Source organism: Heterocephalus glaber, unplaced genomic scaffold, assembly GCF_053883595.1.
Source record: "Heterocephalus glaber isolate CG9 unplaced genomic scaffold, H.glaber_assembly_v1.0 deba00001446, whole genome shotgun sequence".
In the NCBI taxonomy this organism is placed as follows: Eukaryota; Metazoa; Chordata; class Mammalia; order Rodentia; family Bathyergidae; genus Heterocephalus; species Heterocephalus glaber.
The window spans coordinates 6,759,429-6,780,268 of NW_028258298.1; the positions used below are offsets into that span (position 1 = coordinate 6,759,429).

General features: G+C 35.0%; 1 protein-coding gene across 10 annotated transcripts in view; it reads left to right on the plus strand.

Annotated features, from left to right (window-relative positions):
- Arhgap32 (Rho GTPase activating protein 32) overlaps positions 1–20,840 on the plus strand; it is a 320,258-nt gene that overhangs the window by 124,134 nt on the left and 175,284 nt on the right. The gene's annotated exons all lie outside the window — the stretch shown is intronic.

Below are 20,840 nucleotides of genomic sequence, written 5' to 3' on the forward strand. Positions count from 1 at the left end.
CCCAGTACCAAAAGAAAAACAAAATACACATCGGATTTCAAAGACAGTAAAAAAAGAATGTAAGATAGCTGTATAAATTTATGGAAATGAAGTCTATGTAAATAGGGAAGGGTGGAGGGGGTGGAGGGTGCACAGGTAATGGAGAAAAAATAAGAACCAAGATATATCATGTACAGGTACAAGCACCCAATGATAAATGTAAACATATTGTATACCTAAAATGTACCAATAAAAGAACTTAAGAATAAAAAAAAAATAGTATGAGGGAACAGGCAGTGACTGGGTTTATCTGGGAGCACATCATTTTAGGCAGTGGAAGGGCAAGTTAAAGGTGGTGGCACAGGTGAAAAAGGAAGCTTGGAGAAACACAAATAGTCCAAGTGGCTGAAATTTCTTGAGCTGGGGGAAGATCATGACGAGATGAAGTCAGAGGAATGGTTGGGCAGGTGGAGATCAGATCGTGGAGTTTCTTGTAGTCCACTGAGAATGACTTTGGGTTTTTATGGTGAGTGAGATGGAAACCATTGGAAGATTTTTGGCCAAGAAGTAACATCTCGCTTGGCATTTTTTTTTTTTTTCCCATACCAGGGATCAAACTTGGGTCCTTGCGCTTGTGAGGCAGGTGGTAGAACCACTGAGCTAAATCCCTGGCCCTCACTTGGCATTTTAATGGAAATCTTAGGTTGCTGTAAGTAGGGGGAGGCAGTTTATTAGAATAAATGAACAGTGGCAGTAGCACGATCTAGGATGGTAGCAGATATGGTGAAATTTGGTTAGATTCTGGATACAGTTTTGCAGATAAAGCCAGTTGATTTTGCTGATGAATGTGAGCAAAGACCATGAGAAAAAGAGATGCCAAGGATGACTTCAAGTTTTCTGGCATGTTCACCCTGAGGAATGGAATATACATTTACTGAGTTGTTGAAAAAGCAATTTTTTTTTAGGGATAGGTTGAAAAATGAACAGTGTAGATATGTTTGGAACTCATTTATGAACTCTTTTTGTAATTTAGATCTATTAATAAAAATAATGAAATTATTTTTGTGATAGATAACATTTAACTTAATTGTAGTTCAAAGTTAGTATTCCTTATCATCAGAATTTAATCAAATGTTTATCTGTCAATGCTGATCCATGAGATTGTACATATTTTATTTTTGAAATGTCTTTTCATTCAGATAGATTGTATAAATACTGGTATCAGTGCATAAATATGATTTTAATTGAACATATTCATCGCTTGGCATGTAGAGTGTTCTATTATATTGTTTTTTACATTTTTGCCTTTTAGCATCTCATTGTATTACAGACTTACAGCTTCCAATTGAAGGTTAGGTGGAAGCTCCTTAGTTTCACAATAAAAGAGCATTCAAAATATGGAAATTTATTTTGCTCTGGCATTATGGCCTAAAAAACCCATATTGGGCCTATGATCTGAGCTTGGAAAATACAGCCACTGCACGTTTGTATGGGGACAAGACTCACCTTTCTTATTTTAATGTTTGATAGCTTGAGAAGTGATTTATTCTGTGATTTTAAGAATGCTAGTTGTCATTTCAGTGACTTTATCCCAGTATATTTTATATATGCTGTTTTATTTTGTAATTTTAAATTAAATTCATTTTATCATTAAATCTTCAGTAAAAACTTGTTACCAAAGCAATTTAGTGTTTAGTACTAGAGGCCAAAAATATGTGCTACTAAGCCTTTGTCTTATTTCCCGTAAGTGTCTTGTGCAATATGTCTTATACATGTTATTTCCTATACATGTCTCATGCATAATGTTCATAGGTACTAATTCTTCAGCCACTTCAAGTTCAACATTAACTCCTCAGTAGCAACTGAGCCACTATTTACATTTCTCGACTCACAGAGTCAAGTCATGAAGGAAAACCACTTGAAATCATTTGTGTAGACATGTGCACATGAGCATGTGCTGGAAATCAAACCCAGGGTCTTGCATGTGCTAGCCAGGTTTTCCACACTTTGCCATGTCCTCACGCATTTGCTTTGTTTTTTTAATTGACTGTTGATGTTGCTGCACATATCCTCAAATTTTCAAGCAACTGTTTTCACCAAGATGTAGTTGATGAACTTAAGCCAGTTCAATTTTCCTGAACACATTTCTTTGGCTGCTGCACACAAACATAATATAATTGATTTACTGTTAGAAAATGACTTTCCTTCCTTGGCTAACAAAAGAGCTACTTAGAAATTTACTTACATTGCAATCTTGTTATTATTTTGTATTTTTCAAGGTGGTATACTGTTGAATTCTTGAATTTTTTTAGAATGTTGCTTTCATGTGAGTTGGGGATATTTTTGACCAGTGCATAGTTTAGTAATGTTGATGTATATTTCATTTTAGCACTCCTATAGTGTCACTGCATAACACACAGTATTTTGCCATCTAATTTATAGTAGTTAACATTGTTTTGTCCCATACACCACATTAGCTCTTATTTTCTTGTTTTTACATGATGTGTATACATTGGGCACCATTTTTTTCTTCCCTGTGGTATGGTACTGGGGATGGGACCTAGGAACTTGTATATATTAGGCAAGTCCTTTACTACTGAGCTGCATGCCCAACCCATGCACTGTTAATTTTTTAAAAATGTGTTATAGTAATAATATGTGGAAATTGAAATGCTAGTTAGGGTGCTGTTATTTATGGTGTGCCAAGCAGCAGTATGAACTGATAAGTCTTTTTTGCACCTACTCAGCTCTGTTATTGTAACATAAAAGTGGCCATAAATAATATATAAAAAAAATAAGCATGACTGTGTTCCAGCAAAACCTTACTTATGGACACTGATATTTGAGTTTCATGTCATTAGATAATCATTCTTTTGACTTTCTCCCCAAACACTAAAAAATCTAAAAACAGCTTTTTTTTTTTCAAGGGCTGTATGTTGAGGACAGGTGGTGGGTGAAGTTGTCCAGTTATTTGTCCCCTGCTTTATCCTGTAGTTGTAACTTAAGAGATAACCTTGAGAAGAAAGCTTTTTAAAACCTTATAGTGAGAAAATAGTTTTATTTTACTTCTCATTGTATCAATCTAATCAGGCCTCACTGTATCTGTCTTCCTTAGTAGGAAGGTAGGGATATCATATTTTAGTACCTCAGTATATTTTTATTTTGTACTTTTAATTTATTTGAGGAGTACCAGGAATCATCTTGTATTCATTTTAGTCAGTGTAAAAGATGTTATAATCATGACTGTCATCTACCATGCTAAATTACAAGCAAATGGATACAAAGTGGCTCAATTCTACTGGACAAAGTTTATATTTCTATGAACAAGAATTATTTGAATTTCCACCAGTTTTCTACAAATTAACTTTCATCTCTACAGATATATAGGATTGTAAATCCCATGCCCTGTTGACTCAGTTAATCTCTGAAAGTGCCAATATTCCATTGAAAATAATTATTTTGCCCATTTTTAAATCTTCTACAATTTTTTTCTACATTGTTTGAAATCTCCAATAAATCTACATTGAATTTATGGAATGGAAAGAAAGGTGACATTAGTTTTTATGTGATAATCTATTCACTTTGTATTAAAAGGTCAAATAGGATATACATGTGAAAGTACTGTATTCTTTTTTCTGGAGTCCATATTTATTTGTCTAAGCACTTACAGAAATTATTATTTATATCATGTTTCACCATCTCATTCTATTCACATTTTTAAAAATTCATTAATTTTATTGGTACATTTTAGGTATACAATATGCTGACATTCACTGTTGGGAATTGTACCTTTACATAATGTATCTTGGTTCTTATCTTTTTCCCCATTCCCCTGCCCTCCCTTCAACCCCTCCACCTCTTCCTATTTACAAAGACTTTGTTTCCATTTTTTCCTTTTCTCATATTTATTCCTTTCCCTTCTTTCCTTTCCCCTCCCCCTCCCCCTTTCTGTTCCCCTTTGGACCTTTTTTTCCTATTTCACATTATCTGTTATACATTTTGATTCTTATTTACACTTTCGGTTTCTCACACCAGAGAAACTATTTGGTATTTATACATGTGTGTTCTATTTATTTCACTTTAGAGTATTGCCTCAATGTGCCTCCATTTAGCTATAAATGTCTCTGGTTTCTCATTCTTTATGGCTGAGTAGTACTCCTTTTTATAAAAATACCACATTTCCTTTATCCAGTCTCTAGTTGATGGGCAATTGGATTGTTCCCAAGTTTTAGCTATTACAAACTATGCTGCTATGCACATGAGTACATATATATTGTTGTGGTATGATTTTTTAAATTCTTTTGGGAAGATATCCAGCAGGGGGATAGCTGGGTCAAATGGGTCCTCTCTAGAATGTATAAAGAACTTAAAACAAATCAGACCTCCTAAATTTAAAGACCCAGTCTAAAAATGAGTATCTGAAATGAACAGTCATTTCTTAGACAAAGATGTAGATATAGCAAATAAACATAGGACAAAATGTTCAACATTGCCGGTCATTCAAGAGATGCAAATGAAAACAAAGCTGAGATTCCACCTCACCCCGGACAGAATGGCTGTTATCAAGAAATCAACTAACAAATGCTGGTGGGTCTGTGGGGAAACTCCACTGTTGGTGGGAGTGTAGACTGGTGCAACTACTGTGAAAATCAGTATGGAGCTACCTCATTCATACTCTTAGTTTCTTTATACATAACCTCCCTCAGGGGAGGTGCTGTAATCCACTTCTGTTTTAAAAATAGGATCACAATAAATAGTACATTCCTGGTATCATAAACTTTTCTTATTGTTGAGACAAAATACCAAACGCCCAAAGTTAAAAGAGGACAGGTTTATTTTGTGTCAGTTTGTAGAGATTTCAGTCCATAATCACCTGGCTCTCAGGAAGGGTGGCAGGGCAAAGGGGCATCACAGAGGAGAAATGGTCCACAGCATGCAGAAGGCAGCAAACCAGCAAGCAAGCCACCAGTGGTGACAATAGCAGCTCTCTTTCCGTCCCTTATATTTTATCCAGGCTATGTGCCCTCAACACTCACACCCTTAATCCTAGCATGGACCTGTGAATCAATCCCAGCAACACATTCTTAATGCCAGCATCACACATTCTAGATCCAGCCACCTCCAGAAAGCCCCACCTATGACAGCATGAGGCTTTGTGGGGGCATCTAGACATAAACCATAACACTCATCAAAGGAATGCAGGAAATGTTGAAAAGGAATGAAATAAATTAGGTCCACTATTTTACTACCCTCTGTTTAGAAAATCGTGTTCATTTTAAACACTAAGTAAGAGTAGAGAAAGTTTGGGACCATTTTTCTTCCAGTAATAACCTATCTGAAATAACACTTTGTGAAAGAAATTTATTAAGAGAAATCCTTTAAAAATGTGTCCCCAAAGCGGTTCCTTTTATATAACTTGAGTTTGTTTAGAATATATTGGTGCCACAATATTGGCTTTTAATAATATATTTAAAAGAGGGCCACACATTTCTGAGCTGTTGAGTTTAAGAAATGTTATATATAGCCATTTTGTAATTGTCTTAGTTACTTTTTTCATTGCTGAGACACAATGCATGACACCCACAAGTTAAAGGAGGAAAGGTTTATTTCACCTCATTGTTTGTCGAAGTTTCAGTCCATTGTTGGTTGGCTCCAAGGCAGCATAGCATAGTGGAGAGACATCACAGGGAAGAAACAGCTCATGGTGTGGCAGGCAGAAGACAGAGAAGTGAGCCTGCTCTTCTGTCTTTTTGTATTCCATCCAGTCTATAAGCCTATTGATTGCTGCCACTCATATCCTGAGTGGACACCCAGGACTATCCTAAACCAATTTAGTTACCACACACCCTCAGTCCCAGTATCACACACCCTAGACCCAACCACCTCCAAAAAGCTTCTGTGAGTGCATGATGCTTTGAGGGGACATCTAGATACAAGCCATACCAATCATCCAAACAATGATAGAATCCTAAAACAGGGCGCTATGCTTTTGTCATTGAAGATCAGGTTATCTTCATCAATCTGTAACTAAATAAGTATTTTAAGAAACCTGAGGTGGTTATAGTGGTGTGTGCCTGTAATCTCAGTTATTCAAGAGACAAGGCAGGAGGATTACTTGAGTTAAGCAGTTTGGGGCCAGCCTGGTTAGTGTAGCTAGGTCCTGCTTCTTAAAAAAATAATAAAACAAAAAGCAAAAACAAAACAGAAGAAAAAACACGACACAAAACAGTATTGGTTAGCTTACCTAGTGCTTGGTGAAAATACCTGACACACTTAAAGAGGACAGGTTTTGATTTAAAGTTTCAGAGGGTTTAGTCCATGGCTAACCAAAGCAGAAACATCATAGTGGGAGGGCATGGTGGAACAAAGCTACTACTCATTTCATGGTAGCTTGGAAGCAGAGGACAAGGCAGTTGCACCAGGAAGAGATAATGCCCTCCAAGACATACCCCCAGTGACCCACGTCCAACTGGGGCCCATCTGTGGATAGCACATTTAGCTATGAACATCAGTAGATTAATGAGTATAGGGTTTCCATGATCCAGTACCTCTCCAGGAGACTCTTAATCAAATTGACAACAGTCATACCAACCAAGTGTACAAAATTGAAATCTGTTTTAAAAAACGAGTAATAAAAAAAACTAGAGTTTCAAAATTATGAAAGTTAATTTATTTGTAATTATTTAACATTGAAATCACTTAGTAAATACATTAAGATCTTTTAAATAGTAAGATATAAAAATTCTGGAGAGTGAATATGTGACAATATCAGATTCTTTAACCAGTTTTTGAATATTTGACCTTAAACCACCTTGATCATCATGCCACTGTTTCTTTGTTCATTTCAGTGTCATCACACCATCACGTTAGCATTTCTGTGTTTATTTTATTTTCAGGATTGAACATGATTTAATATAACGAAGTCACATGATATGTGCACCCATGGTATTTTTAAAAAGCACAGTGTGGATGTATACGTGTGTCTTAGTTATTTTTCTCTTGCTGCTGAGACAAAATAACTGACACTCAAAGTTAGAGGGGAAAGGGTTTATTTATCTTCTAGTTTGTAGAGGTTTCAGTCCATAATCAGCTGGCTCTATGGCAGAGTGGCAGAGGAGTAACAATTCATGGTGGCAGAAGCAGCAAAATCAACAAATTACCAGACACAATGTCTTTCTGCCCCATTTATCTTATTCAGACTACTTAGGATGGGTAACACTCACACCCTTAATCCTAAAGCCCTAGGATCTAACCCATTCACGAGTCATCCACACACTCTGAAAAAGCGTGAGGCTTTGGGGGGACGTCTAATCACAAGATAGAACAATGTGGAATTGAAATGCTGCTGAATTAGGATTTAATACTGCAGTTTATAGCATGCCAAGGCACAGTATGAATTGGTGAGAGTGTCATTTCAGTTTTCTCAGGATGGGTGCTCTTACTTTCTTTCTTAGAAATGGTTTCTCACTTTAGCTTCCTTTTTAGTCATTAATATGTAGTCAGTTCTTAAAGATAATAGCAGGTCGTACTGGAGCAAAGAAAAAAATATTGATAAAGAAAAATACTTTAAGTGGCTGTAGTTGAAAATGCTCACCTGTGTTAACAAATGGAGTCATGAAGACAAAATATAAAATTTCAACTTCTAGAACATCAAAAATATTTTAAAAGGTAGGAAAAATTTAGTGCTGTTTTCAGCTCTGCACTAGTGGCTAGCAAATGCTCCCCATGCATACACACAGGCACACATATGTGCACACATTCACACTCAGTTACTCCTGCAGGTTACATCTTTTCAACCGTGCCTTCTCATTGCTGAAAGTAGTGTCCTCTGCGGTCTGCACTGCCTCTTTCTGCTTATTGCCTCCCCATTCTTTGTTGCCATTGCTATACAGATGACTTCCACGTCACCATCTCTAGTCCTGTAAGTATTCATTTGGCTCTTAAAGGCTCTGTAGAAAGTGTGAGCTACAGACTTTCACTAACTTCATCTTTACTGCTCCTTGAAATAAGCCTCTTTAAAAAAAAAACCTTTCACAATTTATGTTAACATTGACTTTATTCGGTCATCAGGTTCATTTGTATTTGTTACAAGTGAGTCGGTTTCAGTCTAATTTATCTTAAAAGCTAAAGTCCTTCCTCACTTGATGATTTTGCTACAGTCACTTTTACTCCCTTCCAAATGCTTATATAAGTCAAACATTTTCCCACCTGAGGGCCTTGGAGTGTGTTCCCTTACCTGTTGTGTGCTTTTGCAATCTCACCTGCAGAGCTTGGTTTTTCATGTCCAGTAGGTCTTTGTTCAGATGTTAAGGGCTGCCTTTTCTTAGTCTTTCATAAGCCCGCCTTCCTCTCTCTTTCTGCTTTTTCTGCTCTAATTTTCTCCATAGTACTTACAAGAACTGCATATTTGTATGATTATTTCCTTTTCCATTAGTTTGTAAGCTGCCTAAGAATGGGGACTGTCATTTCTGGTTATGACTGTCTCCTCTGTCTAGCATAGTAAATTCTCAGTAAATATTTGATGAATAAATGAAATTATTCTTTGTACATTTGAGTTGTACAATGAATGACTTTGTACAATTGGATGACTTCTGTTTCCTTGATAAATATCCTAAATTTTTTTACTTTTTTATCTCATTTGTTGGACATTAACATGGTTTTTCTTCTTTTTTGTTTTGGTTTCTCTTTTCTTTTTTACCCCTCCTTTTGTTAAAGAAAAGTGAGACTAAGTATATATTTTTTGGTCTATCACAAGTGGCTCTTAGTAGTTGGGTCATTTCCCTTGTATTGCCTGTCTTTCTTCTAAAGAGGATCAGTTGGATTATTTCTTTCTGAATAATTTTAAAGGAGAGATACTTTTGGAGGAAGTGTTTATTTTATTTATTGCAGAACACAGATGGAGTCTACTTCCATAGTGCTTAGACTGATTCCTTTTACCCATCAACTTGTAAGTACATTTATAATTTGCATAAAGTAAAAAGTCTAAGCAAATCTTCCAGAAATGAATCTTTGTAGCTCTTTTATTAGTATGTGATGTGTAAGTTTACTTTTGGTTGATGGGTGAGTTTTAAATCAGAGGAACTGATGTTGTTCATTATCTCTCATTCTCTAAAAAGTGAATGTTCTATGTACTGTTGCTTTTTGAAGAATCACAAATGCAACCATTGATTCATATGCAAAGTCCAGGTTTTAAATGTTGCCAGTATATATTCAGAGCTCTTCAGTAAATAACTACAAATCTTCTTCTATCCTCTCTCTTTCCATGGTGCATACAATTTTACCTGAAGATTATGGACATTCTCTGGCATGTATAAAGAGGTATTGATAGTAGTCATTAAAGATAATACACCACTAAGATCTCTGGGATATATGTTATAGGTTAAAAAAGGTTGAAAATTGAAGGTTCCACTAGGTTAAGCTTAAAATTCTTTGAACTGTTGAACACATACTTAAACCTACTATCTTATTTTAATTAGTAAACAGAACTACATTTCAAATATGCTATTTAAGGCTTTAGGAGATTAAGGTGTTACTTCTATGATATAACTTATTATATAGCCTTTCAGAAATAATTTTAAAACATGAACTATTCAAGGAAACAACTGCATAAAAGGTACAGTTAGAGGGAGAATGGTTCTTACAGGTCTCAGATGGAGTCATCTGTGTAGTCTGGAATTTTGCTGTTTCTTCCTTTAATAGCAAAATTGCCAATTAAGAAAATGATGTGGTTTTATCTTTCTTTTCATTCTGCCTTTGAATTTGTATCTTTTATTTTTATAATACATAGACATTGTTTACAAGTTTTTACTAGATCTAATGTATAAAAATTCAATTGAAGGAGCAGATTAGTATCACTTTCTAACAGTACTGTAGGCTAACAAGAATTTGCCTTAATAAGGTACCTATAAAGGTAATATTATATTGTTCTTGATTTTCTTAGGAACCTTTCTATAAAATTATGAAAATTATATACATTATTGGAACAAAATATCTTCTGAATATATATAATTTAATAATCAGGGAAAATGAGAGTGAAATGAAAAGAATGAATCTCAGATATAGAAAAGTATAAATTTCTGAACATTTAAATGTTTTGCTGATATGTAAATTTGTTGATTCTGGGTTGGTTAACAATTAACCAGCTCTTGCCAAGTACTGTTAGTTGTAATAATCATACTAATATTGCTTGCTAATAATTTTTCTCAAACTGTCTCCTTTTATTGTGTAGTTCAGGCTGTCCTTCAACTGTGTAGTCCAGGCTAGCTTCAAACCCACAGTAGTCCTCCTGCCTCAGTCTCCCTAGTGATGAGATTTCAGGAGTGGGAAAACCACCACCCCAGCTTTCCAAATTGTCTTAAACATTGCTTCTGAATAATTTTTCCATGCCATTACTGGTTTCTCTGAGGAGGCATTTTTCTACAAGAAATGAACCTGAAGGCAGCTTTACTGCAAAAAAGGTTATTATATAATCCCTTTCAGAAATCATGTTTGCTTATTTGCTCTTGTACTCGCTCCCTTTTATTTATTTATTTATTTATTTATTTTTATTCCATTGGGGATGGAGCTCAGGGCTCTGTGTCTTTAGGCAAGCAGAGATATATCCACAGCCCTTTGAAAGTTCTACTTTGAGACAGGGTCTTGACAGGCTTTCCAGGCTGGCTTTGAACTTACCATCGTCCTGCCTCAGCCTCCAGAGTAAATGGGAATAATGAGTGTGTGTCACCACACCAGCTTGCTCCTACTCTGTTGTTCTCAGTCAAAATACAGAAATTAATAGGAGTAACTTTACGGTTTACTCATGGCAGTGTGTGTGGTTTTGTGGCTTATCCAAGGACCTACCACCTTCTTTGGTTCCTGTTTCTGGATTTTAGCACTTGCACATTGGTGATGTCTACAGCTCATTAGAAGACGTGTTCCTGGCCATGGGTGCAGTGTCCAGACTTTAAGGCATTAGGATGTACATCACCTGTACCAGTGTGTTTAGCACAGAGCTCTTGAGTTTTTGTTTATTTGAAGGATTTTTTAATAATATTACTAGCCTTGTTATCAAGTATGAGGCAGATCAATGATGCTGAAAAGAATTTCAGGAGCGAAGTCTGGGCAACATTCAGAGATAACAATTTAGAAAGTGTGTGTGTCTCTTAAGTAATTGTTGCTGTTTCACAGAGACTTCTGAAGTCATGATATGCAAACTTACAAAACCTTAATAATTTTTTCCTTAGTACTGTATGGTGATGATTTTTCTAAAGAACTGAAAAATTGTGAGGTACCTGTTGAATAAGTAAATTATTATGTGGTCTGTCTAGCATTAAGAATATTTTATTGAATCAAAATTCTTTTGAACATATTTAGACAGATTTCTTTGTTAATTGAATTTCTTTGTGACATCTTTATTCTTTAAGGATCATTTTAGTGATAAGTTCATTTCTGTAATGTTGGGACAATTATTATTAGATTTTCTCCATTTATCACTTGTTATTTTGTAAGAAAGTGAACAATACTTAGACCAATTTTAATTTAAAAACTTCTATAAATATAAACATACATAATTTCAGAGATTCCCTGTATGTATTTACTATGGTTAAACTATGGTTGAGTATGAAAACTGGTAATTTTGTTGGCCTTTCTTGATAGTATAAATTTTATATTAAAATATTATATATCCAGTATGTCTGTAGTTCTGCCAGTTTAGAGACAGTGCCCCTTTAATCACACCCCTAAAATTGTTTACTGTGTCTTGAAAGTTAAAGGGGCCAAAGATTTTTCCATTTATCATTGCATTTTAGGAAGAAATGTTATTTATTTATGTTTATTTCATCTTTTTATTTTACTGCTGGGGATCAAACTTAAGGCCTTGAGCAAGCTAAGTGCATCCTCTCTCACTGAGCTACATCCCTAGCCCCTAATTTTTCATTATCATTGCCAAGAAATATTAGCCTAAAGGTACTGTTCTCTCTGTCAAATGCTAAGTATAAGTAATAAACATAATACAATAAATGTGAATCTGCTAAAGAGAATAAAAGGGAAAAGTAGTAAAAAGTCACCATTTTTTCCCCTCTGACTTATTTTCAGATACCAGCCTCATCCATGAAGAACACTTTGATTCTGATTCGTTTTCCCATGCATATTGTAATGGAATTTTTTCTATTCCCAGAAGAAAAAAAGCATTTCTGGGCTCCTTTGACAGTAGTATATACTTAGACCCATTGCATTTTCATGTCCTTTGTAAATGCTTGTTCCATGATGTTATTGTTGATTTTTTATAGCAATTTCAGATCCATGTTTATTGTTAAGTATTAGCTTCTCATTTTGATTAATAGTTTCCCTACTTGAGAGTATAAATATAGTATTAAAAATCTCATTTATTCAGTTAGAGAGATAGAGAATAAATGTATATTGTACGTGGCTACTTTTCCTTGTTAAAGTACAAAGGCATTTTATATAAACTAACCTATATGATGCTTGTATCTTCATGGTTTAATGATGGACGAAGTGGGTCAGGAGTTGGAATTTTTTGCCCTCTTTCTCTGTTCTCTGCTGCAGGAAGCAGATCCCTGCAAGAACTGTTTTTGACTCTTTGCCACAGACTTCTGGTGATATTTGGCAAATAGGAGAGCTGGTAGAAGGTCAGAGAGCAGGAAGAGGGGAGGAGCCAGGGCATTTCTTCTCCTCTTCTCTGCTTTGAGAAGTGTTCCCACTGTGGTTCTAGCTTCCACAGATAACTCATAACTTGGCTCAGTGATTAACAAGAAAATTCATATTGTTGTGATATGGGTAAATTGCATCCCAGTGGCATTTTTATTCTGTTTCTTTCCTAAACTGACTATAAATATGAATATGTAGTTTTACACATTGGAGTTATATAGACTAATCTCATTTATTCATGGTAAGTTGTTATGCATTTGCAGATGGTAGTACAGAAAGGATTAAGAATCTACTTTGCTTTCTCTTTCCTTTTTTCCACCCTTTATAACTCTGTCTTTCTCTTTAGCTCCCCTTCTTTATAAAAACAAAAATATTTATATGGAAAAGTGAAAGGAAAATGCTTATATGTAGAAAAGTAAAAGGAAAAAAGACTCATCCATAATCCCATTTCCTATAAGGTGAGATTATTTTGGTATATTTCCTTCAAGACTTTTTACAGTGCAAAGTCTTAAATATAACATTCATGTAAGTACATTTTTCTTATATACAATTCTCCAAATTGTTAGTTTCAAGTATTATGTCTGGGAAGATGAGTTTTTGATAATATAATTGTATATGTCCTTGCTTTTCCATTTAACATAAACATTCTGCCTTATAATTAAGGTGCTGCACTGCAGAGAAAACCATGTATTTCCCCCTTGTACATTATGGGAGGTGTCATAGAAAAGGAATTGGTGGGTTCATCAGAAGGAAGAGCTCTATTAAGAGGACTGGCTGGTCGCCTTCGTGTAGGGACACCTTGGAAGAGTGAATAAAAAATACTGCCATGGAGAAGGAAGGAAATTCTGCTTTCTTCCCTTTAAGGGAAAAAAGTGTGATGATGTTGAGAGGTGCAGAATAGGATCAAGAGCAGGGCTGTGAGGGGAAGGGGAAAGCAGTAGTGCCTCATACTTCAGATCTTTGCGTTTCTTTTCTGTTACCAGCTGCAGAAAACTCTGCTTTTGAAGTGCTTGCGTGGTTAGATTGGGCCACCCAGGATAGAATCCTAGTTTAAAATGGAATGACCTGGGATTTTGAGTTCCATCTGCAGAATCACTTCACAGCGGTGCTTAGGTTAAGCACCCTAGAATTTTACCTACCACAGTGTTATATGTTTTCTCTAGTTTTTATGGTTTATAATATATTTACCATATGTGTTAATATTCGTATAGCATTAGGTAGAAATTAGAGATATTCCAGAAATTTTAAATCCACTAATATGTACTCCATAAAACTGATTGCATGAGTTATTCATATTTGCAATATAGTTATTGGTGTTAAATGAAAACAGTAATAAATATATTTAATGATTATACAACACCTGTTAAAATAGGACATATTATTGCTGTTTAATTAATAGGGACTCTGAATTTGTTTTGTATTTTTCATGTTGATGAATATCTTTATGATTAATTTTGTTTTTTTCTTTTTACTCTTACCTTATAATTTCCCAAGAGTATGGAGATCTTCAAATTACTTGCCAAATAATTTTATTAATTTGTATTCTAATCAGTAATATTTATTTTAGTGTCTTTTTTGCCATACCTTTTCAGTCTTTTAAGTGTTTAGTCTTGTTTTTTTTGATATGGGAATACTATTTTCTAGTTTTCATTGTTCTGATTTTTTATTTTTAAATTTCATCTTCTTTGAGTAGTTCTTTATATGCCTATATTAGATGTAGTAGATTTCATGATGAAATTCAATTTAATTCAAATGTTATGATTAAGACTGTGTAAATTGCCACTTCTTTCCTGGTCTCAGTTCCCTGCTTACAATGAAATGGCTGAAATCAGATTTCTTTCAGTTCTTTGATTACATATTAAACACCTCTGCATACTCCACCCCCTCCCTCTTAGCAAAAAAACCTGTACTACTTTTCAGCATCCTGCTAATGCCGATCAGTATGGAGTTTGTTATGTTTGAAGGAGATAGTCGCACATGGTCATCAAAGGGGGATTGTGGTGGGGCTGACTGTAGGAGTAGCCAGCTTTATGGTTCCATATTAGAAAGCACAGTGTGTTACACTATTGCCAAATCCCTTTACAGTTACCCAGTCAGTATTAGTGTTTTATTTGGATGTAGGATCAGAGAATAGTCTAGTTGAAAGAGTCTTTAAAGATCTATACCAGTGGAGGAGTAGCAGAATATTTCTTTGGAGGGGATAGGGAGCAAGAAAAAAGACAGGATAACGTTGGAAGTTCTTATTTCTGTTAAGTTTTCCGTATCAACTTATGTGTGGTTTAACTGGTTCAGATTGTAGAAAAACAAATGCTTCCTTTGTTATACAAGTCATATTTTTAAAAACCACATTTGCTTTTCATTGTAAAAATGTACTTTTGGTTTATATTAAGCTTGTGGTAAACTGTGGCCCTCAGATCTTGTTATATGAATTCTTATCAAATAAAGTAAACTCTGATTCCCATCCTTACATAACTAAGTTTTGACTGTAAATTCAGGGTGTTAATTTTTATTTTCAATGAACTGCACATTCATTTTAGTTCATCTTGCAGCTTATTAAACTCTCTTTGAATTCCATCATTCAGAGGGTTAGTATCCCTTTCAGTTTTCTTCTAGCTATAAGTTTGATAAGCAGGCCAAATATTTTTGTCTTTGATAAAAATGTTGAGAAAGTTAGGTATAAAAGCTCTGTGATATGCTACCTCCTTTATGTTGCATATACACGTCAGCAGTCAACATTTATTTAACATCCTTCAGTGTTTAATCAGCTCCCAATTTAGCTGTATTGATATTGAACTCTTATTTTAAAATCTCATGTAAAGTATGTCATAGAACACTTAGTTATATGCCTTATATGTAAGTTCAGTATCCCTTCTACATTTGTCAGTTCTGTCTGTCTACCTGTCTTATTTAAACATACACAGATACAAAAAGATACACAGAATAGAAATGAGTAAAGATTTCTATTTAACTTGTATCATTTTATATTTCTATCTCATACTGAAAATAGTTTTTAGTGACATTACCAACTATTTGCTTTAATCTTTCACTTTTAATAGTTTTCTGAATGGCAGAGCCAATATTACTGAAAACAGTTTCATCTCTAGGATATATCCTACCAGGGATATATTACTTTGCTTCTTTACTGTCATTTGAAGTTATTCATTTCTGTGTGCTTAAGCCACTAACTCTTATGGTAATTAGGTTTGGTTGTTTTTTATATTTAGAGATTGCCTTTTATTGCCACTTTAATTTAAGTTTACAAATACATACTTAAGATATTTTCATAGCCCCAAAATCTTAAATCAAGGCATCCTGAATAATCTGTCTTCCATTCCTTTATCTTTGTTCCCAGAGACAATCCCCACTCCAACCCTTAGCCTGACACATACTATGTATGATGTACTTTTTGAAATTAATATAATGATAGATTTGGTTTTTGATTTTATTTCAGATATTTTTTGTATCTGTGTTTAATACATGAAATTTTCTACTTTCATGCCTGTTTTTTCCATCTAACTTTTTCCATTTACTTTTTAACTGAACTATTACATACAGAGAAGCCACAAATCTTATAGGTATAGCTTGATGGATTTTTGATTATGTTTTCTTCCTATGTGCCCAACACCATATTACTTTTCCAGAAATTGAGAAAGCTCCCTTGAATGCCTCCCAGTCAATACCTTTCCTACCAAAGCTGTTCCTATTTATGAAATTGTACAATACCCATCTTTGGTTCTGGATTCTGTTGTATAAATAATAGAATCTCATTGTGACTTTTATGTTTCAGTGATGGTTGTTTATGTCTAGCACTATTTCATAATTTTATTGGCTATGGAGATAATCTTTAGTGATGTGCTAGTCTAAATCTTGCCTTTTTCTTTCAGTGAATTTTATTTTGTTGGGGTATGTTTTTTTTCCCATTAAGTTTATTGGTACATTTTAGGTATAAAATACAGTTACATTCATCATTGGGATCCTGTACCTTTACATGAGTATCTTGGTTCTTTTTTTTTTTCCCCGTTCCCCTGCCCTCCCTTCACCCCCTCCACCCTTCCCTATTTGCAAGGACTTTGTTTCCATTTTTTTCCTTTTCTCATATTTTTTCTTTTCCTTTCTTTCCTTTCCCCAACCCCTCCCACTTCCCCTGCACCTTTAGACCTTTTCTTCCTGTTACACAATATCAATTATACATTTTTTAAGTTACAATATCAAGATCTAGGAGACATTACCACAGATTTTACAGAATTTAAAAGGATATAGAAAGCATATTTCAAAAATCTGTTTTGAAATAAATTTGACAACTTCTAAGAAGTACCTTGGAAGACAAATTAATGAAACTAACTCTGGAAGAAATATAAAATTTGAAAAAACACCTATTAAAGAAAGTATAATCCTAGCTTGAAAACCTACCTATATGACAACAGCAGACTCATATACATTTTAACTGATAAATTATATCAAACAATTAAAGCAGAAAAAAGAAGGAACACTTCTCCCCTCATTTTAGGAAATCAACATTATGCTAATCCCAAACTGGATAAAGATAATAGAAGAAAAAAGTATGAACATAGATAGAAATTTGTTTAACAAAGCAAACTATTAGAAGTCAGATCTAGCAGTATGTAGAAAGTGGTTTTGTTACAGGGATGGCAGTGTTAGTTCAGCGTTGGATGATCCACCCCCCAAAAGTCATCATTTTAACAGAGGAAAGGAAAAAGCCATATGATCCTGTCACTAGTTGGAGAAAAACTATTGGACTAAATTCTACAGCTGTTCATGGTAAAAGCTATCAGGAGGCTAGAAGTAGAACAGAACCTTCTCAACACATTAAAGACATGTACTCCATACTTCAGCGAGAATGCCTTATATGAATGGAGAAGATACAATGCTTTCTCCTTAAGGTGGGGAACAAGGGCAGATATGCTTACTCTTTATCTGTCCATTAAACTTTGAAACCTATGCCCCACCAAAATAGTCTGGCAATAAAATGACACAACTAGGATAGGATTGGCAAGGTAGAAGCAAAATCTTTATATGTAGATGAAATGATCTACAGAGAAAATACTAAGAAATCTCTAGGAGCCCCTAGAACTTGTACTTGAATTTAGCAGGATTAGAAAACACAAGGTATATATAAAAATTCAGGTCTGTGTATACTTGCTATAAATGAAGAATTGGATATTGAAATTTAAAAGTTATGTAGGAGTACAAAGGACCTGGAAAAGTTAAAAACAAAAACAATGTTGCAAGACGTTTAGTACCCAATTTTAAGACTTCTTCTAAAGCTACAGTAATCAAGGCAGTGTTGGTGTAAGGAAGGACATATAGATCATTGGGATAAAACAGAGAATCTAGAAATAGAACCACACATATATGGTCCACTGAGTTTTGAAAGATTATTTAACATTAGCATTTTATAGAATATAAACTCAATTCAAGAGCTGAGGAAGAAATAGTGTTTTCAGCAAATGGCACTAGAACACCTGGTATCCATATATAAAAAATTAACCTCAACCCTTTTTTTCCATACATGAAAATAACTTGAAGGAATCTATGAACCTAAATAAAAAAGTCTAAAAGTCTAAAACTTTAAGAAGAAATTATAAGGGAAAATATTTATGAGTTCAGGGTAGGCAAGAACTACCTAGGATACAAAAAACATGGTGTATAAAAGAAAAAAATTGATAAATGAGATTCCATCAAAATTTAGAACTTTAAATGACATCATTAAAATGGAAAATAGTCCTTAAACAGACCATATTTACCTTGCATATAACCTATGACCAGAATATATAAATAATTCTTAGAGCTCATTAATAGACAACCCAATTAAAACATAGACATAAGATGATAAATAGCCAGTATAGCACAAGGAATGGTGTGCAACTCGAGAATCAGAAAAATACTAATCAGTACAATAACAAGATTGAATTATACACTCATTAGGGAGATGAAGTTAAAAGTTTTAAAAGCCTTGTCATGACTTTTTCTTTTTGTTGGATTCTCCTCCTTTGCATTTAATTTGTCACGCCCAATGGATTCATTCTGCTGGGTTTCCTGGGGTTGTGATCCTCATTGTCTTTTTCTAGGGTATTGTCTAAAATTTTTGGAGTGCTGGTTTAGTATTCATGAAGTTCCTGAGGTGCTCTTTATCATGAAAGCATCTTATTTCTCCATCAATTTTGAAAGACAGTTTTGCAGGGTACATCAATCTGGGTTGGAGGCTGTTTTCCTTTAGGGCTTGAAATATATCACTCCAAGCTCTTCTTGCCTTGAGGGTTTGCATTGAGAAGCCTGCTGTGATTCTGAGGGGCTTTCCAGTGTATGTGATTTGTTTCTTTTCTCTCACTGCTTGTAGAATTTTGTTCTTCTGTTGGATTTCTGGAATCCTAACTATTATATGCCTATGTGTAGATTTTTTTGGTCAAGGCCAGCTGGAGTCTCACTCTATGCCTCACTTATGTGTATGTCAAGTTCTTTTCCCCTGCTTGGGAAGTTTTCTGCCATCACTTCTGTGAACAGTTTTTTTATGTCATCTGCACTCTGTCCTCTTTCTTCATTGACTCCAATCAGTCTTATGTTATTCTTCTTTGCATCATCTAGCAGCTGCTGAATTGATTTCTTGTGTTCCCTTACAATTTTAAAGCAATTTTTCTTTTTCTGGTCACTAATTACAATCTTATCTTCTATATGTGAAATTCTATCCTCACATTGGTTCATTCTGCTGAGCAGACTTTCTATGGAGTTTTTAATGTCCGAGAAATCTGTTTTCATCTGTTTTATGAATTCCATTTGTTTCCTATGTTGGGATTCCATCATGTTCCTCAGATCCTCTATTTTTTTTATCTGTGTCCTCTCTAGATTTATTAATCATGTCTTGCACCATGAGCAAAATCTTTGCTGTTACCTGAGTAATTATTTCTGATTTCATTTTTCCCAGATCCTATTTTGTTGCCAGTTCAGAGAGTCCAGGTGGTTGAGTATCAGATTGTTCCATCTCGTTGTCCTTTGGAGTTGCTGTATGTGATCTGGAAGTCTGTTTTTGAGGCTTGTTTATGTGTCTTCTCATTTCCACGGGGCGGGGGGTTGCTTCTGGTTCCCATTCAGCTCACCTTCTCTGCCCTAGGAACTTGGGATGGCAGCGGGGAAACTTCGTTCCAGGTGCTGGGACCGGCTCAGCTTCTCTGCCCTAGTCGGTTGGGATGGCGGCAGGGGAGCTTCCTTCTGGGTGCTGGGACTGGCTTATCTTCTCTGCCCTAGGAGCTTGGGATGGCAGCCTGTTGGTGTATATTTATAAGAAATGTATGTCTACCCCAGTGCTATAAAAAGTATTTTTTAGAACAGGTTCACCTTCAATGTTTGGACCTATGAACTATTTAAAATTGATTTTTTGTGTGTCTGATGTGAGGTTTTTTTAGGGTGGTCAATACTCATTTTATCCAAATGGAAATCTGATTGACCTAGCACATTTATTAAAACACACAGAACATTTAGCTGTGGACTCAGTAGTGGATTAATCCACCAATGATTGTAGCACCCATATGATTTAATCACCTTCCAGAAGCCCTACATCTGAACAGACGAGCCTTTGGGAGGGGGTTTTAGATCTAAACCATAACACTGATTATTATCCTGGTTAGGTTCATATTAAAATTTTATCTGGATTTTTTTTAGATGGTGATTTTCAATTTTAGTTCATTTTCAAAGTGATTGCAATGCATTTATCCAGCTCTTTCTTGTTGAGGATTTTATACAATCTCTGGCTAAAGTTGCTTGCACTTTCTTTCTTTCTTTCTTTCTTTCTTTCTTTTTTTTTTTTGGAGGGACTGTTTTTTTATTTCAAAAAGACACTTTTGTCAATATTCAGTATCAAAACCATTGCCCATGGTCTTTGTCTTAGTTACTTTTCTCATTGCTGAGACAAAATACCTGACACCCAGAAGTAAAAGGATGAAATGTGCATTTTGGCTTACAATTTGTTGTAGAGGTTTCAGTCCATGATGGGCTGCCTCCAAGGTGGGACAGCATGGCAGAGGAGAATCAGTCCAGGACAAGGCAGGCAGAAGTCAGAGCAGACAGCAGCAGCTTTTTTGTCCTTCTATATTCTAGCCAGGCTACAAACCTGTTGATCAGTGCCACCCACACCCAGGTGGGGCTACCATTATCCACACCAAGAACTATGCTATATTTAGTTATTACATACCCTTAATCCCAGT